The sequence below is a fragment of the Palaemon carinicauda genome, chromosome 2 (assembly GCF_036898095.1).
Source record: "Palaemon carinicauda isolate YSFRI2023 chromosome 2, ASM3689809v2, whole genome shotgun sequence".
In the NCBI taxonomy this organism is placed as follows: Eukaryota; Metazoa; Arthropoda; class Malacostraca; order Decapoda; family Palaemonidae; genus Palaemon; species Palaemon carinicauda.
The window spans coordinates 4,006,214-4,023,713 of NC_090726.1; positions in this window are offsets into that span (position 1 = coordinate 4,006,214).

A 17,500-nucleotide genomic window follows, 5' to 3' on the forward strand; every position below is an offset into this window, starting at 1 on the left:
ATATATATATATATATATATATATATATATATATACATATATATATATATATATATATATATATATATGTATGTATATAAATGTATATATACATTTATATACATATATATATATATATATATATATATACATATATATATATATGTATATATATATATATATATATATATATATATATATATATATATATATATATTCTAACCACGAAAGAAAGGGAGAAAAGTTATCTAACGTTTCCCATCATAGTTGTAATACATATTTCATGCTAATTACGTGTCAGCTCTCGTCATTTCTTCGCACATACAGTGTATAATCGGTAATTTAATCTCCTTTCTATATTATGTATATATATATATGTGTATATATGTGTGTGTGTTTGTGTGTGTATGTGTATGACATATATAAAATATATATATATATATATATATATATATATATATGTGTGTGTGTGTGTATATATATGTACATATATACTCATATATAAACGCATAGACACACGCATATATATATATATATATATATATATATATATATATATATATATATATATGTATATATATATATATATAAATATATATATATATATATATATATATATATATATATATATATATATATAAATTTCTATCAATGATCTTAAATATTTCGATACATAACTTTTCCTAATTCGTTAATTATCTTCTTAAAAAGATATCAATTCATAATAAAAAAAAAAAAACATGATATACCCGGAAGTAATTGGAATCTTTTGTGAAGAGTTAATCTTTATCCTTAAGGTTGATGAATTGAAAGTAATCCTTTGACCAATCAATGATCCTAAGAAGAGCCTTTTTTTTTTTGAGGTGGCAAATTTTTCTTTAAATTTTATTAATTTCCAGATTTTAGTTTTAACTTTTCGCGTGTACCGGTATTTGAATTTTATAACTGAATTTTCGAATGGGTTATTTATTTACAAATTTTCTAAAATTTTCATTTCATCGTTTTTGTTATTTTCAGCTTGTCACTTCTGTTCTTTATCTTTTTTCTTCTTTAAATTTCATATCCTACTCTTTTGCTCTTATTTGAAAAAAATTTATTGCCTAATTTATATGTTTTCTCGTCAACTCTCGTTGGTAGTTCACTCAATCCTTCAAAACTTACGCCCCATTGGTGAAGGGTCTTTTAAGTCCTTATTTTCTGCTTTCTACCTTACTTTAGCTCCCCCTGCCTTTTTTCCAATAAGTTGTCCAACCTTTCAAGTTTGACATCTAGGTCCAAATGCATAGTTTCTACTCTGAATGGCCTTCAAGGAGTTAGCACATGACAATGTTTCGAGAATGTTAAAATCCAAACTAATCTTGTTAATTAGGAAGGTATCTTTTTTTGAATGACAGTATGTGGAACCTTACCTTATCGATAGAAAATCACCGTTTGTGAAACATAAAGTTTTATATTGTGGTAAATGTATAACTATAAAAAATTTTAAAGCTCTACATCTATTGATATTGATAAACTGGGTATAATCAATCCTAGTATCATTCATCAACTTTAAGATATATGTAAACAGAGACCAAAGAGAGAAAGAGGTTGAATGGAAAGGAAGGGAAGCGAGAGGAAGGGAAGGGAAGTGAAGTAAAGGGAACTCCCTCGTTTACCCATTGTCAGGGCGGTTGGAGCCAGCTGTCGGCACCAGATATTAGATGGGACAGCGCAGTTAGAGTTTTCGTCTTGTACTGATGCCTAACTGGAGGTGGGGATTTTGGTAAACCGAAGAGATAGTGTCTTTGTTGTTTAGACGGTACAAATACATGATATACTATTCATATACATATAAGACCAATGACAAAAGAAAGTATATATATATATATATATATATATATATATATATATATATATATATATATATATATATATATATATATATATATATGTACACTTAGGATTGAACGCTAGGAACTATAATGGACTTCTCTCGAATAATGGTTAATGAAGTATATAAAAAAAAACGCTTTCAGTAGTGTGTCTAGATTTCGATGGGAAATATATCTCGACTGATGAGCGAACTTTGATTAATAATAGAATGAAACAAGCGACGTTTTGGGGTATTAGCTGCGAAATTGAACAATGATTAGATTTTGCCTAATTTTATCCTGTATTTGGAATTCTCTGAATTTTATCCTGTATTTGGAATTCTCTGAATTTTATTTTGTATTTAGAATTGCTGTGAAAGTGGAAAAGAATGTTGCGGAAGTATTATTCCTTTTGCACTATTTAAGATGGAGGATTAAAACGTTCAAGAAAACATATATGTATATAATTATAAACATAAATATGTATATATATATATATATATAGATAGGTATATATACATACATATATATATATATATATATATATATATATATATATATATGTATATATATATATATATATATATATATATAAATATATATGTATGTCTATGTATATATGAATACATATCGATGGATGAAATAGAATGTATGTATATGTATACACACACGTATATATACTGTATATATATATATATATATATATATATATATATATATATATATATATATATATATATATATATGTGTGTGTGTGTGTGTGTGTGTGTGTGTGTAAATATGAATACATACATATATACATGTATATGCGTGTATATATACGTATATATATTTATATATATACATATACATAAATATATATATATATATGTATATATATATATATATATATATATATATATATATATACATATATATATATATATATATATATATATATATACTGTACATATATATTTTGTATGTATATATATATATATGTATATATATACATATATAATATATATATATATATATATATATATATATATATATATGTATATCAAGCGGTACAAAATATGATCTATTTGATATCTTTCTGATCAGACCTTAAAGATTCTTTTCAGGCGTTATCGAACAGAAGCTTTAAAGTAAATCCTATCATAATGCTGTCGTACTTTGTAGCCCTATTATCGGCTGCACTGAAGCAAGGATAACGTTCATGTATCGGATATCTAAGCAAATTAAAACATGTCTGGAACATGTGCTGATATTCTCCTCCACCACCCTGCGTTGATGCAGGTTGGTTTAAACACCTTGGAAGATATCTTTGTTTATTTCTCATCCAGCCGGATGAGAATGAAAGGATTGAACAGTCTTCAAAATATTCATGGGAATTTCTTACGTATTATTTAAGAAGTTACTTTTTCTAACCTGCTTTTCCACTAAATGCATTTCAGTACAAAGTCGGTCTGTGAATGGAATATATATTACGGAAGTCTTAAGAATAATAATTTGGTATTTATCTTCTTAAAAAGATATTAAGCCACAATAAAGAAACATAATATTCTCGGAAGTAATTAGAATCCTTCAAGAAAAGAGTTAATCCTTTTCCTTAAGGCTGATGAACTGTAAGTAATCCTTTGACCAAATCAATGACCCTAAGAACAGCCTATGCTAATAAAACCTTGGTAGATGAATAACAGGAGAGAGAGAGAGAGAGAAGAGCTAAAAAAACACAGCATTAAGAAATAATGACACAATTAAGGTAGGGTCTTTTCCCAGTCGTTCACTGGCCCTTTGGGGTCAATTACAGACGGAAACAATAGCTACAGAAATTCCCCTTTATGGAATGGCTTATGTTTCTCCTTTTTATGTGAGAAAAAGAATGTCAAGAGATTACCAAAAGTTCTCAAAGTCTTTCATGTAACTAACACGAAACGAAAATTTCGTTCGAGCTTTTTCGCTTCCATTTTTTTTTGGGGGGGGGAGAGCAACTTTTTCTTTAGTTTTTTTATTAATTTCATGTTTTTAGTTTTAACTTTTTGCGTGCACTGGTATTCAAATTCTATCAATGAGTTTTCGAACGGGTTATTCATTTACAAATTTTCTAAGATTTTTCATTACTTCGCTTTTGTTATATCCAGCTCGTCACTTCTGTTAATTATTTTTTCTCTGCTTCTTTAATGTTAATATCCTAATTTTTTTTCTTATTAATTAGTAAAAGATATATCGCCTAATATACTTGTTTCTTTTTTACCTCTCGTTACTCGTTCACCCTATCCTTCTAAACTTACGCCCCAAACCTTCTTCAGACACTGCCTTTTGAATAAGTCTCTGTCAGTGTCATTAGTGCACCTCTCACGATGCACTGTAGGCATTGGTGAAGGGTCTTTTAATCCCTCCTTATTCACAGCTTTCTACCTTATTATAGCTCCCGCTTCCTTTCCTCCAATAAGTTGTCCAACCTTTCAATTTTGACCTCTAGTTCCAAATGCATAGTTTCTACTCTGAATGGCCTCCCAGGACCGAAGCACATGGTAATGTTTTGAGAATATGAAAATTCAAACTAATCAACCAATTAAAGAGTTATCTTTTATTTAAACAACAATATATGGAATTTAACCTTATCGGCAGAAAATGACCCGTTTGTGAAATTTAAAGTTTTATATTGTGGTAAATAAATAACTATCCAAGCTTTTAAAGCTATAGAGCCATTGTTATTGACAAACTGAATATAATCAATCCTAATATCAGTCATCAACTTTATGATATAGGTAAAGATAGACCAAAGAGAGAAAGAGGTTGAATGGCGAAGAAGGGAAATGGTAAAGTTTTAATAATATATATACATATATATATGCATATATATATATATATATATATATATATATATATATATATATACTGTATATATATGTGTGTGTATATAGAAACATATATGTATGTATATATTTATATATATATATATATATATATATATATATGTATATAAACATATATATATATATATATATATATATATATATATATATATATATATATATATATACATATATATATATATTTATTTATATATATACATACATACATATATATACATATATATATATTTATATATTTATATATACATATATATTCATATATATATATATATATATATATATATATATATATATATAAATGTGTGTGTGTGTGTGTGTGTGTGTGTGTGCACTTAGGGTTCAATACTAAGAACTACAATGGAGTTCCCTGAAATGATGGTTACTGAAATATAATGAAAAATCACTTTCAGTAGTCTGTCTAAATTTCGATGCGAAATATATCTCGACTGATGAGCGAAGTTTAAACAATAAGAGAATGAAACAACGAACGTTTTGGGGTATTATCTGTAAAGTTGAACAATGATTAGTTTTTGGCTGAATTTTATTGTGTATTTGGAATTGCTGTTAAACATAAATCCAGGGATGAAAATGGGAAAGTATATTTTGGAATTATTAGTGCTTTTTTCACTCTTTAAGAGGACTAATTGAAAATTTCAAAGAAACATATATATGTATATATATAGACATATATATAATATATATATATATATATATATATATATATATATATATATATACATATATATATACACATACATATATATATATATACACACACACACATGTATATATATATATATATATATATATATATATATATATATATCAAGCGGTACAAAATATTGAATGTTTAATATCTTTCTGATCAGACCTTAAAGTAGTTTTTTTTTTTTTTTGGCCTTTATCGAACACAAGCCTTAAAGGAAATTGTGTCATAATGCTGTCGTATTCTGCAGCCCCATTATCGGCTGCACCGAAGCAAAGATAACGTTCATGTATCGGATATCTAAGCAAATTAAAACATGTCTGGAACATGTGTCGATATTCTCCTCCACAACCCTGCGTTGATGCACCTTGGTATAAACATCTTGGAAGATATTCTTCTTAATTCCACATCCAGCCGGAGGGGAATGAAAGGTTTGAACAGCCTTCAAAATATTCCTGGGAATTTTTTACGTATTATTTAAAACATTTTATCTAACCAAATGTTCCAGTAAATGCATTTCATTACAAAGTCGGTATGAATGGAATATATTTTACAAATCTCTTGCAACGAGCTTTTATTGATCTATTTTTCATTTATGATTGTAACAAAGTCACTGCTAATTGCCTCCAATATAGCTCCGAACTCTCACGTGAAAACACAAGAAGTAAACCTTGGCAATTCATTTTCCCGAACAAACACTTTCCCATGAAGCACCACCAGTGGAAAATGAAACGAAAATATATATATTTTGGTAAAATAACAACGCCTTGCATATTACCATTAGTTTTGTTATCTCTTTTCGAAAGAATAGAGTTGTTTTCCTCTCGGCTGTGTTGAGATCGGAAATCTATATCTGTTTGGGATGAAAGTCTCTTATCGTGTGAATCTGTTTCGTTGGATCGAAGACCCGGAAGCTGTTTGTTAAGTTCTTGATTTCTTGACGGGATTTAGAGTGAATGTAGGCAAATGTTTTAAGTGTATACAGCTTAAAGATTATCATGGTATTTTTTTTGTTAAAAAAAGTATTCATAACTTTCTTCAAAAGAAAGATTAAATACCGGTAAAAGTGATGATATTCATTTATGAAAGCATAATCAAATAATAAATAGCCTTCTGGAAACGTCTCTCCCTGGCGATCTGCCAGAGATGAGAACATAATTTTATCTTTCTTATAATATTATATTATATTTCAAAGTTACTCTTATCTCGTCAGTGGTGCTGCATTTCATTTCAATTAACTTTGCTAATGATTTATTTGTTCATTGAATAATTAGGCTTTTGGAGTATTTTGTATCCTTGAGGATCCTTACACTACATTCTACATTTGATATTAATCATTAAACTGGAAGATAAAAGATAAGATTGGAAGTTCCAACTAATGAAAAAGATTTCTTTTAAAAGGACAGCTCAAGTGTTAAGGGAAGAATTGAGAAAGTAACAACTTTGCTCCCCAATATTCATTACAAATAACAATGTTTGTACATAAGCTGTTGGTGTAAAAACTATACACTAAGTACGATAAGTAGTTTGTGATTTTGAAGTTACTTCAATCATAAAGTCAATGGTTTACGTTATCTCTTCCCCAAAACTACGTAATGGAATTCCTTGTCTTTTGTTTATTCTCATATGTATTGATGTAAAATCATGTTTTATGAATTATTTAATACCCTAGCTTTTTCGCTGTTCCCTCTATCAGATATGACAAAATATAAGAGGCCAAATAGTCTTAATCGATTATACATTTATTTATTAGATCAGATCAGGCATTCTTCTTCTTCTTCTTTGTCTGCATCTTTTCCCACCTTTAAGAGAGATCAGGCATATATTCACGTTTTCAAAATTATTCTCTTTAAAGAATCAAAGAATCGAGGAAAATTCAGGGAAGTTTATGATTATAGTTAACTTCAATAATATAAGACGGACTCTGTTTCCCATGAAGCCGGCCAATCTTTATGAAGGGCCACTTAAAATTATTAAAATTACCCCCCAAACCATCACCCATTTCCATAGATGAGAGTTAATTGGAATGAGAAAATGTGGCAATAGCTCTTATATGAAAGATTTAACCCTTTATAAAGGAGGATACCTTAACATGGTGATCAACTAGGTGGTACTAGTCAGCGCCACCCTTACTAGCTTGGTTTGCTGTGAGCGATCAGATTAAAGTTTCTCACCATCACTAATTCGCAATGGCCCACGTGGTGAGGAAATGGTCAAACACCAGATATAAATAAGGGCTTTTCTGAGGCCTTTGTCCTGCAATTGAATAGAAACCGCTGCATTTCTTGCTGTTGTAGATGTTTGTACCATATTTTTTCTGGATGTCTCCCATCTGCATTCTTTGATGTTATTCTATCCCTTTAGAGCTTCGTTGTAAATTATAAATCTTGTGTTTTTCGAAAAACTATGCTTTATATTAAGACCTCCATCAATGCCTCCACCCCTGACGACGAGGATGCCTATTCAACGTCAACCGAAGCTGACATGAATGCCGTAGGACGTACACGCCTACCCCGTGACGTGCCGAAGCGGCGACAAAGCCGCCCCCCACCCACCAATCGCTCGCGCCCCAACGAACGACTTCTACAGCCACTTACTACCTCCCATCCGCAGCAGTTTTGCTACTACCACTTCAGATTTGGGGCAAACGCGAAGAACTGTGCCAATGATTGTCAGTGGCCAAAAAACGTGTAAGTAGGCCATCGCTTGTGGGGGTGGCCTCCCATGTTTCTAATCTTTTCTTTTTACAGGATGCAGGAACGGGCGTGCGATTTTTGGTAGACACGGGTGCTTGTCGTTCTCTTTTGCCAAAGAAACTCTTCAAGGCACAACGTAGTCTGTCTACATCTGCCGACGTCCGCTTGGTAGCTGCCAACGGATCTGCGATACCCACCTACGGTTACGAGAGCCTCACATTATCGTGCGGAAACGGTAAATTCAATTGAAAGTTTCTCGTTGCTGACGTCACAATGCCAATCCTCGGTGCGGATTTCCTCTCTCATTTCCACCTTCTGGTCGATGTCGCCCAACGACGATTGGTCAACGCAGACTCGTACTTGTCGACACCTCTTCAACCTGCCCCCTCTAACCTCGCTCTCCACATCAGCGCACCCACGGATGCCTACGCCCACCTCCTCACGTCGTACCCGGAAGTTTTCCGTCCAGAACTTCGCCAAACGCCCACGGTTCCTGCCAAGCACGGTATTTATCACCATATCAAGACGACGGGACCCCCAGTCTTCGCAAAATTCAGACGTCTGGCACCGGAACGATTGGCAGCCGCCAAACAGACGTTCGCCGAAATGGAGAAAATGGGCCTTTGCCAAAAGGCCTCCAGCCCATGGTCGTCACCCTTACACATCGTTCTGAAGAAAGACGGCTCCCTCCGTCCGTGCGGGGATTACAGGCGCCTGAACATGCAAACAGAACCGGATCACTACCCCCTCCCAAACATTGCCGATGTAACCTCCTACCTGCACAAAGCGAAGGTTTTCTCTACGCTCGACCTCCTGAAGGGGTATTATCAGGTGCCTATGAACCCAGAAGACATCCCCAAGACCGCCATCACCACTCCGTTTGGCACATACACCTTCAATTACTCTTGTTTTGGCCTTCGTAATGCTGGGGCAACGTTTCAACGTCTCATGGATGGCATCTTAGGGGACCTCCCTTTCTGTGTATGTTATGTGGACGACATACTTGTGTTCTTCTCAAAAGAGGAACACCTCCGTCACCTGCGCATTGTGCTCGACCGCCTGCAACAAAACGGCCTTGTAGTCCGGTACGACAAGTGTACCTTTGGCGCCAACGAAGTGTCGTTCTTAGGGCACCGTATCACTCCTGAAGGAGTCCATCCCCTCCCTGAGAAGGTAGCAGCCGTTCAGAATTTCCCCACGCCCTCGACCGTCAAAGCTCTGCAGGAATTCTTGGGCATGATCAACTATTATCACCGTTTTCTGCCAGCCATTGCCGCCACTCTTGCTCCCCTCTACGCCTCCCTCAAGGGCAAGCCAAAGGACTTGAAGTGGGGTCCCCTTCAAGAAGCAGCCTTCTGCAATGCAAAGAAGGCCCTATCAACTGCTGCGGCTCTCACTTTTCCTATCCCACACGCCCCTCTCCTTCTCTCCACCAATGCCAGCGACGTCGCTATTGGTGCAGTACTCGAGCAGGTGGTCAAAGGCTCGCCCCGCCCATTGGCCTTCTTCAGCAGAAAACTGTCCAAGGCAGAATCGGGTTATTCTACCTTCGATCGAGAATTGCTGGCGGTGCACTTGGCTGTCCGTCACTTTCGCCATTTCTTAGAAGGTACGCCCTTCGTCATTCGCACAGACCACATGCCTCTGGTGCACGCCTTCACTCGACAGTCTGACGCCTGGTCCGCCCGTCAACGCCGACATCTCCTCGCCGTGGCTGAATACAATTGCACCCTCCAATACGTCCCTGGGAAAATGAATCCCGTTGCCGATGCCCTGTCAAGAAACACGTTGACTGCCGTTCAACTGGGATTGGATTACAACGCCCTGGCTGAAGCCCAACGACAGGATCCAGAGTATCAAGCTTGTAGGACATCCTGCACGTCCCTCCGTTGGGAGGATTTTCCCCTCGAAGAATCCAACACCACCCTCCTCTGTGACGTCAGTACTGGTAGACCGCGACCTTGGATTCCTGCTCCCATGCGCCGACAGGTGTTTGATTTCATCCACGGCCTTTCACATCCCTCGTGCCGTTCTACTGCACAGCTGCTGAAGGCAAAGTTCATTTGGCACGGCATTTTTAAGGATGCTAAGGATTGGGTCCGTGCCTGTACTTCTTGCCAAACTTCCAAAGTACATCGACACTCGGATTCAGGAGTGGGCACCTTTCCTCAACCTCAGCGTCATTTCACACACATTCACGTCGACGTTGTAGGCCCCCTACCCACATCACAAGGACATCGTTACCTGTTTACCGTCATCGACCGCTCCACTCGTTGGCCTGAAGCCATTCCCATGGAAACTGCAACGTCCGCCTCATGTACATCTGCCTTACTGTCTGGATGGATTTCAAGATTCGGTATCCCTGAGCATATTACTTCTGACAGGGGAACCACTTTCACCTCTCAATTGTGGACGTCATTAGCGAATCTCCTGGGCATCACCCTACATCAGACAACGGCCTACAACCCCGCTGCCAATGGAATGGTTGAACGTTTTCATCGCACCCTCAAAGCAGCTTTGATGTCCCGCTGCAAGGATTGCAACTGGTTTACTCAGCTTCCCTGGGTCCTCCTTGGACTAAGGACCACTCCTAAAGACGCCCTCGATGTCTCGGCAGCCGAAATGGTGTATGGTGACCCGTTGGTCGTCCCTGCCGAGTTTTTTCCTTCTACAACCTCCTCCGACGATCTCCAGCGCATACGTCACGTCGTAGGAAAATTTACTCCATGCCGCCAGACTTACAAGCCCCCAGCAAAGCATCACATACCAACGGACTGGCACTCTGCAACGCACGTCTTCCTGCGCAACGACACCAGCAAGCCACCACTAACGCCCCCTTACACGGGCCCTTTCCTTGTGATCCGACGCAGTCCGAAAGCATTCCTCCTAAACATTCGGGGCAAAGAAGACTGGGTCTCCATTGATCGTCTAAAACCTGCTTATCTTCTGCCAGATGACCCGCCTACAGTTCGCCTCTCTAGATCAGGGCGCCCTATTTAACATGTACAGTATGTCATTTTTAGGGGGGGAGCCATGTACCAACCGTGTTTCACACAATTTTACATAATTCCTTTTGTATATATTATGCTTGTATCTTCGCTCCTCCCTCGCACTAAAAAGAACCTGAATGATCATGTCTCCGGTTTTGCTCTGTATCATTGTCTGTCTCTCGAACATGTCACGTCCTGTTGCCTTGAGGTTTTGTATATAAGGCAGAGTGTTCCTTAATAAATAACTCAGTCGTTTCCAATCGGCCTTTGAGTTCACACCCTTACTTGGCACTGTCACATATATATATATATATATATATATATATATATATATATATATATATATATATATATATATATATATTTATGTATATATAAATATATATATATATATATATATATATATATTTATATATATACATATATATATATATATACTGTATATATGTATATATATAAATAAATATACTATATACATATATATGTGTGTGTGTGCATGTGTGTGTATGATGCGTGCCTGAGTTTGTCCATAATTTTATATATTTATATATATATATATATATATATATATATATATATATATATATATATATATGTATATGTATATATGTATATATATGTATATATATACATATACACACACACACCCAACCAAACATACATACATGTATAGATACATATATGTGTGTATATGTATGTATATGTGTATGTTTGCATGTCTATGCATGTTTATGTATCTACATGTGTGAATATGCGTGTGTTTGTTTATAAGTAAATATGTAATATTTTTAATAAGAAATACTATTGAAGATAATAATTTTTTGATACTGATACTTGTACATAAATTTCGAGTTTTGTTAATTAATTCTAAAACTGACTTAATCAAAATTCAATATGAGTACCATGTTTATAGTAAAGTTTGATAAATTTATATTTTTAAAGAAATGTATACTTGATATGTCAACTATAGATAAAGAAGCATTTATAATTCCATCAAAATCTGATGATTTTGAGCATTTCATATATTATTCTAGAATATATTATAGGATTCATACGTAAATCTATTCACTATCATAAAATAGAAATGTTATATGATGAAAAAAATTAATTAATTTTTATAGTAAAAGTCAGAAAACGACAATTTTTAATGATATTGTAAGAAAATAATGAGACAAAAATTTTAATTTCCAAGATCTAACCAACTGTTCTGGAATAAGAAGAAATGAAGTAATTTTCCCAAATTGGAAAGTATGAATAGATTCATTATGAATTGGAAGTGGAATGCTGACTGATGTTTGCGAATAAATGAAGACTAGGGCAGATTGTAAAAGTAGGAAATTTACAGCGAAGTTGGATGCAAATATATATATATATATATATATATATATATATATATATATATATATATATATATATATATATATATATATATAGATAGATAGATAGATAGATAGATAGATAGGTATAGATATATATGTATATATATATATAAATATATATATATATATGTGTGTATATATATAGATATATATATATATATATATATATATATATATATATATATATTTATATATATACATATAAATATACATATATATATATATATATATATATATATATATATATATTTATATATATACATATAAATATACATATATATATATATATATATATATATATATATATATATATATATATATATATATATGGGGCTGTGTCTGGAGAAATGAATGTATGTGCTCTATGTGTCTAGGTGAGCGTGTTATCATTATATTGATGATGATCGTAATCGTCTAAATTTCACTACTAATTTCATACTAACGAAAATTTATTGGAAGTTGAAAAGTTATTTCAACAAAAGACCCCAAAAGAAACTTTGCTCCATATGCTTACCTCAAAAATCCCAATTATCTCCATTTTCTATTCATTTTCATTTCAATAGGCCTAAAACTTTTTAATAGGAAAATTTATGGAATATTTTTGTTACTTTTGCAAATAAACAATCAGACAAACTGTCGCACATACTGTGACACATATTTTCAAAATATTTAAATGCTCATAAATATTGCTCTAAATAATCCTTGAAATTATAGCCTCATTTAACGTAAAAATCCTCTTAATCTATCTTTGCACATTGGTCCCTGTTCTACTCACTTCTCAAAGTATCGAAATCTTGTTAGTGATTAAATTAGAATTTTAAGAAGAAAATCTGATAAAGGACCGTTCCTATTTTAACCTTGCATTTTTAGAATATTCATTTCTTTTCCATCAAAATAATATGTAGATATTTTCTATTTAAATCTTAACACTTTATTTCCATTCTTTTTAAGAATCTTTTATTATTTCCGTGCAAACTATAATTAGGTTTAATGACCAATTGGAAACGTCCTCGCCATGTTTCTGTTTTATTTTTCACCAGATCTTATTGTATTGATTTTAGAAAGATATTTGAAGGCTATTCTTGAATGGCAGAGGCAAGGAACAGTAACAATGGCCTAGAGAATGATCCTATATACGTATGATCAGCGCCCAAGACCCCTCTCGACCCAAGCTAGAACCAGGAAGGACGGATACACTACCTTCCTCATATTGAATCATCCGAGTTTTTTTATCGGTTTGTTTTTATTAATAAATTAACAGCAAAACAATCGAAAAAAATATATTTTCAATAGTTGCTAAAGACCAAAGAATCTTGAAATGGCAAAACCATTTCATAAAACAAATAGGAACTTTTTAATGTTTTCCTTAAACAAACCGAAAATTTAAAAATGAAAAGTCAGTTCTTTTTGTACTTGTGTTGAAATAAAACATAGAATTCTAAGAACTTCACATTGAATGAATATTCAGGATTGCCCTCGCAAAGGTCTGCAGAAAAAAATATTTTTCCTTTCCATTAAAAATACTCATAAATTATTTCTTTTCCTTCTCTGAGAAAATTATGTTGAGCTATTATTCCATAAGCCTTCTTTCGGGTAAGGATTCATGAATATGGTTCTGCGTGACTCGTTAGGTATGTATAAGATGAAAAAAATTTGGAATGCGCTAACTTTTCAAGGAACTAGAAAAGCACTCTGAGAATGCAGACCTCCGTCACGGAAGCTAACTTTTCGAAACCAGCTTGCCTTTCCCAGAATCAATTTAAACCGTAGGAGCATTTTAAGTCTGTGTGGCAGCCATGCGCTAACTTGGGGTTGAGGTTAGGGTTAATTCGGCTGACCTTTTGCTCGACCTTGACCTTTGACTTCGGATTTTCATAATTGGATCACTTCCACGTCTCAACGTAACAATTAATCCCTGAAAGTTTCACTACTCTATGATTAAAAGTGTAGCCGGGAAGTTGTTCACAAACAAACCAACAGACAAACGGACAAACAGATAAATAGGGGTGAAAACATAACCTTCTCACAACTTCGTTGGTGGAGGTAAAAATGGTGAAATATTAGAAATGAAAAACATGAAATGCTGACAAGTGTAATCACGCTTTCAGGTGAGTGTTGCTTTCGTATGCAAGCGCATCAGGGGATGGCCACAACTGAAAAGGTATGCATGTACTTGAAAGCACATTCTATACAATTCAACTCCGAAATGTTGACTATGAGATAAAGGAAGGTTCAGAGTCTGGCTTTGAATCCAGAGCTTTTAGTTGGTATGAAAACAAATATATCTTCAATTTCTATCTTTCGTTGACTTTTTGTTTCTTATTTTTGACACCTTCTAGTTTATTGCTTTTCCTATGTCTCGTGTTTCTTGTATGTTTCTCTAGCTGTTTCCACTTTTTGTTTGTTAATTTGCGTTATCTTTTTATTTTGGTTGCAAGCTTCATTCCACCAACTTTTTCTTAGGAGAGTCACAAAAGAAATTTGAAATTCAAATATAAAGTTAACAAATGTATGTTTCAACATTCCCTTGACTTTGATTAATTCTTTTTTTACACAACGTTTGACTTTAATTATTATCAGGCATGATCTTTTTCAAAACATGCTACTTAAAAGCATATCATTAATATCATTACCATTAAATATGAAAACGCTTTATTATATTTCATTTAATTCCATCATTGCAACTGAAGTTACGATTGATTGATTTAGAGTTTTCTGGCATCCCTGAAGTCTTGAAAACGTGATTTGTTTTCATATTCTAAATACTGAAATTCTGTTTTAGTTTCACCTCTCTGATTAGTTACTGTTTCTAGAAAGCAAGAAATTCAGCCTTACTCTAAGCCATGTACAGTTGGACACATGAATTCCAGGCACACCTTGCTCTGAGTAAGTGCACCCTGTCGCACCCTGACTGCGTGGCGAGATCTTTTGTTTAACCTCACCATCCATCTGTGCCATCTCTCCTTACAGTAATTTGCCGTGCAGTAAGGGTGTTACAGGGTGTGCTTTCTCAGAAGGAGGTTTGCCAGAAATTCCTGTGTCTAAATCAACTCATTATATTATATTTGTAAGATAAATTTTAAATGAACACAAACTATAAACTCCAAGAACAATTCGATCCTTCCAATGTACAGAACTAACTGTAAAATTGCAGCTTTACATCTTTTTTTTTTACTTTTTTTTTTGTTTCCTTCTAAACTGATGATTATTCTTTAATGACATCTAGTACCTTTGAAATCTTGCTTTTGCAGTAGCACCCGGCAAAGAATCAATTTTGTAGAACCACACACATTAAGCTTTTGTAAGACACACTGAATGCAAATCCTTACTGAAAATGCTTGAAATCTTAAATCTAAAATTTTGATAAAAGCTATTCATACAAAACTTAAGTTGATAAAGATTGAATCATGCTCTTTCACCTCACCACTTCAGATTAATCTACCTTAAACGGATGGTTTATCTACTGCAATATTTATAAGATTTAAATGGGACTCATAATAAATGAGAAATGATGTCTACCATTGGAAAAGTATCTTAGACCTTAAAATAAATATAATCCTACAAGCATTGGAAAGCAATTTTGGGACTATTTTGGTTAGAATGACATTAATATTGTACTAGATACCAGAATATTTCTTGTCACGCTTAGCAGCATTGCCATACGAGTAGCACCTTGATATCTATCTTTTCTTCGGATAGCGGGGAGGGGGAGTAGTCTTTTCTTCTAATATGATAGTTTTTATATATTTATCTCCTCCGCTGCATTCTTCTGTAAATGTTAAAGCAGTTGTTAAAGAATTAGCTGGTGAGAAGGGGTACCGCGAGAGGTACACTCGAAAACCACAATCTCCGGCAAATTGCCGAAACTGTAGGGTTGTAGTTTGAAAGGTGTGGGGTAGGGGTTGACTCTGTGTGTCCAGTGGCGTATACGTGTGTGTATGTGCGTATCTATTTGAATAATTTATCTGTCCTTTTTTTCGGCTCGAATACACTAGTGTACATACAACTGCCTAAAATATTAAATTCTACTATTCCTATCATGCCTTGACGTGGTACTTTTATCCCCATGGTATCGAATCTAAGGTCTTCATAAAATGAAATCCAATCGTAATCTTTGGATACCTGAAGCCATAGAGAATACTTAAGGAACAAGGGCCGATAACATCCTACGGTCATTTGTATTGGCGGTAGCTGGAATTGAATTATGAGAATAAAATGAGTTAATCACACGCCTTCGTGAACTCTTCGTAGCTGTTGCCTTGTGACACTATTATAATGCTCTGTTTTCATAGTGTTTGAAATAAGATTGATTAAATTCTTTCTTATGAGGGTTTATCAAAGGAAATCATTAAAAAACAGTGAGTTTCTTCTCTCTCTCTCTCTCTCTCTCTCTCTCTCTCTCTCTCTCTCTCTCTCACAACCACATAGGCACTTTGTGTGTGCATATGTGTGTATCGGAGTAGTATTCGAAATTGATGCCCATCATTATAACTCGCACCACTCGTGAAAAGATATTTTAATGGAAAACCAATTTTTGAAAATAGAAAAATATATATCTTCTTTCCAGTAACAGTATAATCGGAAATCGATATCGTTCGTGAAAAGAAAGTCTTATAACCTCCTGTTTTTTTTTTTTTATTTATTTAGTTCAATTGGAAAATTGCAGTCTGTTTAGAAGAATCCTGATGTTATGAAAATGAAATGAGTTAATCTTACGCCTTTGTGAACGCTTCGTAGATGTTGCCTTGTAACATGAACATAATTCTCTTGTTTTCATAGTGTTTTTAATAAGATTAATTAAATTCTTTCTTATAATAGTCTATCAAAGAAAATACTTATAAAATCATGAATTGCCGTTCTTTTTCCCTCGCACACACACAAACAAACACACACAGGCACATTGAGTGTACCTCTCTGTATTGGAGTAGTATTCGGTATTGATACTCTTCATTATAAATCGCACCACTCGTGAAAAATAGATGAAGTTTCAAATATGTCATTTCATATTTCAGCAAAGATATTCTAATGGAAATCCA